Here is an 8,524-nt window from a genome sequence, read left to right as displayed (position 1 = left end):
GTTGTGCCAGATTGCAGGACTTGAAACAGAGAAAATAAGTATTGATTCATGGCTCTTGTTCTCCCGAGATAAGACTATGGAGACGTTTCCCCTTTTTTCCTCAGTTGTTTTCGGAGGTGGTGGATTTATACAGTATGAGGAAAGGCCAAAACTAAACCGTAAATACTGCCGCTGTTTCCATTTCCCATTGGAAACCACGCTGGCTCAGCATCCACAACTTGAGCCTAGGCTCCAGTCTCATATCCCTGCACGAGGTCACACTTTTAAAGGCATCAACACCCAGCTGCAGCTCTGACTGACAGGTGCAAGCATTCCATCTCCGGGCCTAGGAAAAGAGGGGAGGCAAAAAGCTTCTCAAACAAAAGCTTAGTTGAGTGATCTGAATCTCTCTGCTTCATCCAACACAACTGGATGAGGCTTATACGGTTCTGCAACAGTGATGGCTGGATATATCTCTCCTCATTCCAAGGGTGATGGAGGCGGAGGAAATGGAGACTGTGGCGCTCTGCTGCTTTCAGTCATAAATCAGTGTGATGACCCCCCCCCCGCCCTCCCCTCCACACTCACCCCTTCAGGCATCTAATGCAGATTCAACATCATACACCCATGGGCTCTGACTGATGGGCAGAAATCTACTGCTTTAACCCAAAGCCGTGGATGTGGACAAGAAGCAGGAGAGGGGAGGAGGGCGAAGGACCGTCTCCAGCTGTGATCTTCCATGTGTGAGCGCAGAGAGGAGGCCTGATGAGGCTAGGGCCGCTGCTGCTGCCGCTGCTGCTGCCGCTGCTGCTGCCGCTGCTGCTGCCGCTGCTGCTGCCGAGGTGGTGGTTGTGCCGGTGGTCTGATGGCCTCAGCTTCATGCATGCTTACCGAATGCAAGTTTGATGAAGACCAAATGTAAGGAGCACACGTCGGGCAGGCGAACACAGATCAGCTCACCACAGTGGTGTTTTCAGTGCAGGGGCCTGATGAAAGCGAGGGAATAAGAGAGGGGGAGTTGGAAAAAAAATCGCCACATGGTATCCCTACAAAAATAGATCTTTCTCTCGCATCATCCTTATTTCCCAGTTCCTTCCCTAGCAGCTGCTTTGATGGATCATTTTGTCTCCCTAATAGCAGCTCCAAATCCCTGGATGCTCTCCATTTATGTTCTGTGGGAGACTATAACAATTTAGCAGAATCCATCTAAAAGATTAGTGCAGGAGTAGAAGAATGAGAAAAGACAGAAGTGGAAGCTTTACCCAAGAGGGAATCAACTTGTACTTTATTTAGACTTCCCTCTGCCTTTAATTTTTTTAAGTCAATGCTTTGTCAATATTAACCATAGCTGCTGCTTGCCTCTTGATTTTTGAAGGAGCCCGGTATAAATGATGCAGTCCTTCAAGCTTGCAGAGGCCTTTCAATCATGCATGAGTGGTGGATAAGTGATGGAAGCTGCTGTGGCCCACCACTCTCTTTTCCTCCCCGTCTGGTTTCCATTTTAACTGGGGGGAAAAGGATGAGAGAGATTTTCTATCATACCCACCGCTTCATCACAAATATCAAGAGCGGAAAAATGAAAGCGAGTGATGTTTTGCAACGGTAGCCTCTGCCAACCACAGCAGATATGTTTACAGTCTCAGAGACACATCAGCCAGAGCGGATCATGTGAAATAACAGTCTGTCAATCAGACGTGCATGGCCAACTCTTTGTTTCAGGTTTGTGTAGCACATTCATAAAAGGCTCAGGACATGTGTGATCACACTGTCTCTTCAAGACAGTTCAACATAAATACGTAAATAACAACCTCATTACGCTTTCGCACAAGAGTCATCGTACATGAAGTCTGCACATCATATTTCCAATTAAAATTACAAGCATTTGTCATTTTGATTCTTCTGGAGTGTTAACTATGTCTGTCTTCGACCCGGAGGTCTTGAGCTTTTACTTAGACCTAATGAGACAAGTAAAAGACACATGTAAGCTGTAAAAATAGTAGAAACCCATGTAAACAGCATCCTTACCAACAGATTAAAATTATTATTGAACACATAATAAGTGTATAATATCTACTGGCCCGGTCACAGGGTTTTCCACCACACAGCGTAAACATTCTTGAGATGCACTGAAGACATTGTTTGAGACAAAAACATGAGTGCAAATTTCGTGCTTTGCAATAAAACAATACAAAAAAAAAAATCCAGATAAAATGATACAATTATGAGATTTTTATTTTTCAAGATTTTCGGATTTCTTTTCTTTTCTTATTTGACATTGGACATAGGAAAAGACTATAGAGAGGCGTTGGTGTGAATATGATCACAGTTCAGACTCAAACCCCCGCCACTGCGGTAAGCACCCAACTCCTTGGCACAGCGTCTCCAAACACGACGGCTACATTAGCTCGGAAAATAGCGACATGGCAGGGGGGCATGAAATGTGATGGATTTAATGTTTATCAAATCACAAATGAGATAAAAGTCACTCCCCGCCGCTGGGAGACTACTTTTCTAGGAGAGCAGGGCGCCAGAAAAAAATATAATGGAATTATCAAGCTAACACTAGCTAGCTATCTCGCCGCTAAACGAGTAAAACGAAACATCTTGAGTTTCATCTACTCGCTCATGTCTCCGCATAGGAAAGCACATAATTAACGCCAGATAATCAGTCATTAACACTAATTCACCACATTTTGTAATGTGCTGATTATGTTCTTCATTTATATTAAACAGAAATGAGAGAGAGGCTTGTGCCGTGTGATTGTAAAGCCACTTGGTGGTTACGAGGGTGTGACAGAGGGCGTTAACAGTCTTTTATTTCGTGCCGAAAATTAGTCCCAAACCGTCGACTTTTACCTCAGAATGGGCCTCGCAGGATTAGGGCACATTTAAGACTGCATCTACCAATGGGGACCAGATCCCGGTCTGGGGCGTCCTTCCATGTGGAGTTTGCATGTTGCATGCAGAAAAATACAACCGTTCACCTTCTAAATTCCAAGTTTCTCTCTTTCACCAGCCTATTAGTTGGGTTGTTAACTCATTGTAAAAGACATTTACATAAAACAAAACGGTGAGTCTTTACACTGTTCCAACAATTACCGACTCTGGTTTGGTTGAAGTTAACCCTTCGTTCATAGAATAACCAGTGAAAATGTGCTGTCTCTGGCTGTTCTTCCCCGCTGTCTGTTTCTGGGAGTCTGATTCAGTTCCACAAAGCCAGATCTATCTGCGTACGTTGTGTCAGCGCTGTGCCAGCTGCACGCTGATCAGTGTATTTCCCTTGTGAGAAAAATGTGTCTTTTCAATCAACTTTTTAATTCACATGTTGGTTTTTGGACGCTGCTCTGTGGTAGGTTTTCATAATCAAGTCAACTTGTCTAGATGCAGAATCTCTTTGCACTTAAAATATTTAAATAACACCTGGTGCAGAAGCGCAAAAGGCTTGTTTAAAAAAAATAAATAATTTTTACATCGCACTATCCGTGAAAACAGCTTTGGGTGTTGAAGAACATCACACCTTGGCTGTGTGGGTGGTTGGAGACACGGGACATTGTCGGGCCTCTCAGATGAAGCATGTTGTGTGGGACACCACACCGTCACATTATAATATGGACAAGAAAGGAAATGACAAGACAGCATCAGCAGGGAAATCACTTATGCAAGGGAACATCTTGTACAACGCCAGGAAAATTGATGGCATTAGTCCCCAATGGACCGAAATTGCGAGAACGAGGAGGCAGAACCCATCTTCGTCTGTCGAGGGATTATATTCCAACTTTCCTGCAGGGTTTCATTTGCATTGGATCTAGCCATAACAGGATACGGGACTATCCTGGTGCTATTTATGCAAAAGCAGTACCTTGTGTGCGTTCGTAGGTGTGGGCCGTCCTTAGCACTGAATCAGATCGGAGGGGATTGGTAGACAGACAGAACACGTCACGCCTCTTGAAATTTCTTGAGCTCGCTTGCTTTTCGTGGTTGTAAATAGAAATGTTGGCCCTACTTCCAACCCCCCACCCCACTTGTAGCAATTAATAAATGCTAATTAATTTGTTTTTGATGACAGTTTTGTTGAGTTTTCACAGCTTGCACCTACGATTTGTCAAATTTGTCTGCAGGCACTGTATATTTTTGATGGATTCCTTTACTTCCTCTTTCTCACTGACCTGTCGGCACCGCAGTGAGCGGAGACCTCCTTATGTACGAACTGAGCACTGGTCTACTGGAAACACACCAACAGGTAACACTGGTAATGAAACACAATCAGTTCTATCTGCTTGCCTTAAATGATCCATAATCTCCGTATTAGAATAACCGCACACCTCTTTAATTGTCATACTACTCCTATTAGAGGGAGATTTAGAGTACTTTGTCTGCCTTTGAGACGGCAAAGCTGTAAATTAGTTTTTACACTTCTTTTTTTTATTATTAATCATCGTACCCTGTGGTTAGACAGAGCGATGGTTTATGAAAACTGTTTTACTGAATATTCAAGAAGTGTTTCCTGTCAACTATTCTCGTCAAATTACCTCCTCCAGAGGGACCCGAGGCAACATCAGGTGTAAATTATTCATTTCATGTTGTCTTTTAAATCTATGACAACAACAAAGTATTTCACATGTGAGTGAATAATTTACATGTATAATATCTGCCATGTATTTAGTGATGGGAGATTTAGGATTTTGTCGCAGACCGCTATAAAAACCATCACTCGTGAGTTTCCTTCTCACCTACTAGTTATCTCTGGCCATCTAGGTAGTTTGTTTTGAGTGCTTAGGTTTGAGGTATCCAATGATTCAGCTTGCCAATACAAAGCACTGAACATGGTGTTTTGAAAAAAAGAACAGCAATGTGTCCTTCCAGAAATAATGCTCTAGGCAATTTCGTGGACCATTTCTTCTTTGAAAAAAAAAAAGAGGTTTCCAATAAAAACTGTTCACAACAAAGTCTGCGGATTATCCAGAGAAATCATGACCTTATTTCTGCAAATAGTTGAGTTTTTCAAATGTCATTTTGATGCTTTGAGCACCACAAACACCCGTAACCACTGTCTCCCCCACACCCTAACACCGGGGTAACAGCTTAAATCTCAAAGGTGTACATCTGTAAACCTCTGCACGTAAAGTGAAAAACAGTTCTACAATGCTACACGCACATGGAAAACAGATACATGTTTATAATCTGGATAAAAGTATCCTTTGAAATAGCATCAAACAGGAACCCTGGGTGAATGGCATCCTGAGGGTTTCCGGGAATACAAATGCAAAACAAAAGCCAAGCCTAATTTAGATGTCCTCTCAGGGCAACGGCACAAACAAAGCAGGACGTGAAGGTCACTGGGCCAAATCCTCAGCTTGAAGTCCCAGGTCCTTTCCCGCAATGAGTGACTGCATTCTTTACTCCCACAATTTCTGCCAAATTAAGCCTTCACCTTGGTAACGCAACTAAACTGCCAAAAAGTTGAGGGGATTGTCGGACGCAGCAGTACAAAGTAATTGAGGTCAACTTAAGAGGTCGGCGTGCCATTTTCAGAGCAAAGTTCCTGTTACCTTTGGCAAACAGTTACTTGTCCCTTGGCTACCAATCAAAGTAGTTTTGAGCCTCTTTGCTTCCGTCAAAAGTAGTCAAAGCTCACTCAGTGTTAAGCCCCAAGAATTTAATTAGTGCTCAGGGGCTTGTGATATTGACACATCTGTCCCATTTCCCCCCGGACAACGACTTCCTGTTCCTTACAGGTCTCTCCGAGACCAAAGATTCTTCGGACCCCCTTTTGATACGGCAAGATAGAAAGACTAAGCATGTTTTCCACTGGCCCTTAGTTTTTAAGTGGTCCCGTGGGACCGTGACAATACATCTGTGGTCGCAGTTAGTGGATTTTAGAAAATGACACAGGGATGTGGCAATTGTAGAGATTTCCACATACCTGGCCAGTTATTTGAGCGTGAAATACACTCTGTCTATCAACAGGGAGCGAGGGGTCGCCAAGCGGGGCAAATTGTGGTAAATAATCCACGGCGATAGGTCAACAGGGTGTTAATGTTGTTTTTCTTTTGTGCGGCGGCCCCCTGGTGAGCTTAGTCAGTAAAAGATTAAACCCGCTTCAAACTGTCAGTTCTGTCGCGATGTAAACGAGAAGCTGCCACATATTAAACTGCGATGAAACCTCAGCGCGCTGGTCGCTTTGAGTAATTTATTAGACCTGAACTCTAGTAGCACACCCTGCATGTCACAGCTCTTCGACTGTACATCGCTTTATTAAACATCCACTAAAGTATTCACATGAGTTTTCTGAAGCCCCGAGATTTAATATTCGATGAGACATCCGTGTTCTGGTTAGTTTGAATATTGTGACCGACCCAAAGGAACCGGAGAGACACGTGGAGCATAATATTGCTGCGATACTCTATTAAAAATCTACTTAATGTAAGTATGCAAATAAGTATCATCAAGACTCTATATTTCCAAAGCTAATATTATTCTTTCATTCCACTTAATCATGTTTTATATTGTCAATTTTTGCTTATTTAGGAGCTGTGGATAGTTTGCACTTCTGGTAATGCTGGGCTCGGCCACTTGACCACACTTCTGTTACATTTCAGGCACTTTGTGGATTCATTTGATTGTGACCTTTGATTATTCCAGTGTGATTTAAAATAAGGGTGGAGGATCGGCGAGAGAAGCGAGATGAATGAAATGAAAAACACATCCTTCATAGACGGAAACGAGCGTTCAACGTCTGACCAAACCTTCTAATTTTCCGCTTCATTAAGAGTTCCAGTGCTGGTGCTGTGAGCCCAAGGCCAGTGGCCGCTTGAGGCCGAGCCAGACCCTTTAATAGCCTGTTTACAACCAGACGCATGTAACGTAGGGAGCGAATGGAAGGACTGAGCTTGTTAACAATTTAATAGCTGCATTGACTGATTTAAGGATTTGCATACTCACAAAGGTCATTTTTGTTACCTTCTTCACTGGGCAAGACTTTAAGCCACATTCACTGAGGTTTATGATCCACGCTGATCATTTTCAGGGATGGCTGATTATAACGACGCATAATTGGAAACTGCTTCGCTCCTTCGTGGCCACTCGATAGGTCAGAAATTAGTGTTCAGTACAGCAAACAAAGACAAGACTGGTGCCAATGTTTTACATTACTGTCAAAACCAATTAGTTTGTACGTAAAAATGAAAAGGCATACAAACACGCGACACATGTCCATGATAACTTCGATTAATCACGGTTGAGATATTTCTTATTGCAGATGTATAGAACCAAGCACAGCCGAAAGAGACCCTCAATAGCATAGTGATGCACTTTCTTTACAGCGTTTCTAGGCATTTTTTTTTACATTGAGTGGAGCTATGAATAATGCAGCCGCAATACTAACTTATTGCTTTTCATCTCACCGGGGGGGTATTAAGGAGGAAGGAGGAGGCCTTGCTTTCTTTATTAAGATTAAATGATGTAATCCCTGACGTGTGACTCTGTAGGAATGTATTTGCACTCCTGACATTGATGGCGGGAGGATCGAGACCGTACTATCTGCTATATGAGTTCTCGCACGCCAATGCTGGTGTTTACTTTCCACCAGCTGCTCAGTCATTGTGAGACTTCAAATGCAACGCCCCAGAACCCTCATAATGATCAGTAGCCATTTAAATCATTTTTTTGCTATCTCCTTTCTTCACCACCTTTAAACAATCTGTAGATTGTGCCACAAAAGAGAATAAACCCTTTTATATCTCAACGTAAAGGGGGAATACAACTCTTTTACCGCAACCTCTTACCCTCTTGTAGCCACCTACAAGTCACTGGTGAAACAACAGGATGTCCCTCCAGGAGTATTTCCATGTTACAGACTGGGAAATGTTCCAGGAGGACTGCAGGGATTAACAAGGAGATCAAATGCCTTCTGAACAGGAAGAAGAGGGCTTTCATGGCAAAGGATCGTGAGGAACTCCAGCAGTCCAAAAAGGAGTGAAAGAGGAAACAGAGAGAGGCCAAAAACAACTACTGGGAGAAGATTGTAGGCCAAAATGGCACAGAAGGGTACAGAGGACATGTGGAATGGGATGAAGGGAATGACTGCAGCAAAAGTCTGCCCCCAGAGTGACTGAGAATTTGCTGGTAAGCAGAACCTTTTGTCCAAAAGCTTGACACAACCCCGACCCCCATGTGATGAGACAGTGATATATATATATATATATATATATATATATATATATATATATATATATATATATATATATATATATATATATATATATATATATATACCTGGCATTGACAAGTGACTTGGGTGTTGCAACACAAGTAGACATCTCTAAGTACTTCAGTTCACACCTGGCATGAGGATGCATCTCAAGTGATCACTTATGACCTCAGTTCCTCGCTCTATGCATGGAATATTTCAGTTTGCAAGGACCAAAAGTCTTGTTGTTTTTAACCAGTTTGTTTTGTTTTAGCTCAATGGACAGCTGCAAAACTCATAATCTTGTGTTCAAAGATTTTTTCTCATAAGTTCCTTGGAAATACTGTACATCATACA

The sequence above is a fragment of the Clinocottus analis genome, unplaced genomic scaffold, assembly GCF_023055335.1.
Source record: "Clinocottus analis isolate CAN_PGR_092001 unplaced genomic scaffold, fCliAna1.0.p SCAF_18, whole genome shotgun sequence".
NCBI classification, from domain to species: Eukaryota; Metazoa; Chordata; class Actinopteri; order Perciformes; family Cottidae; genus Clinocottus; species Clinocottus analis.
This window is presented reverse-complemented; position numbering follows the sequence as displayed.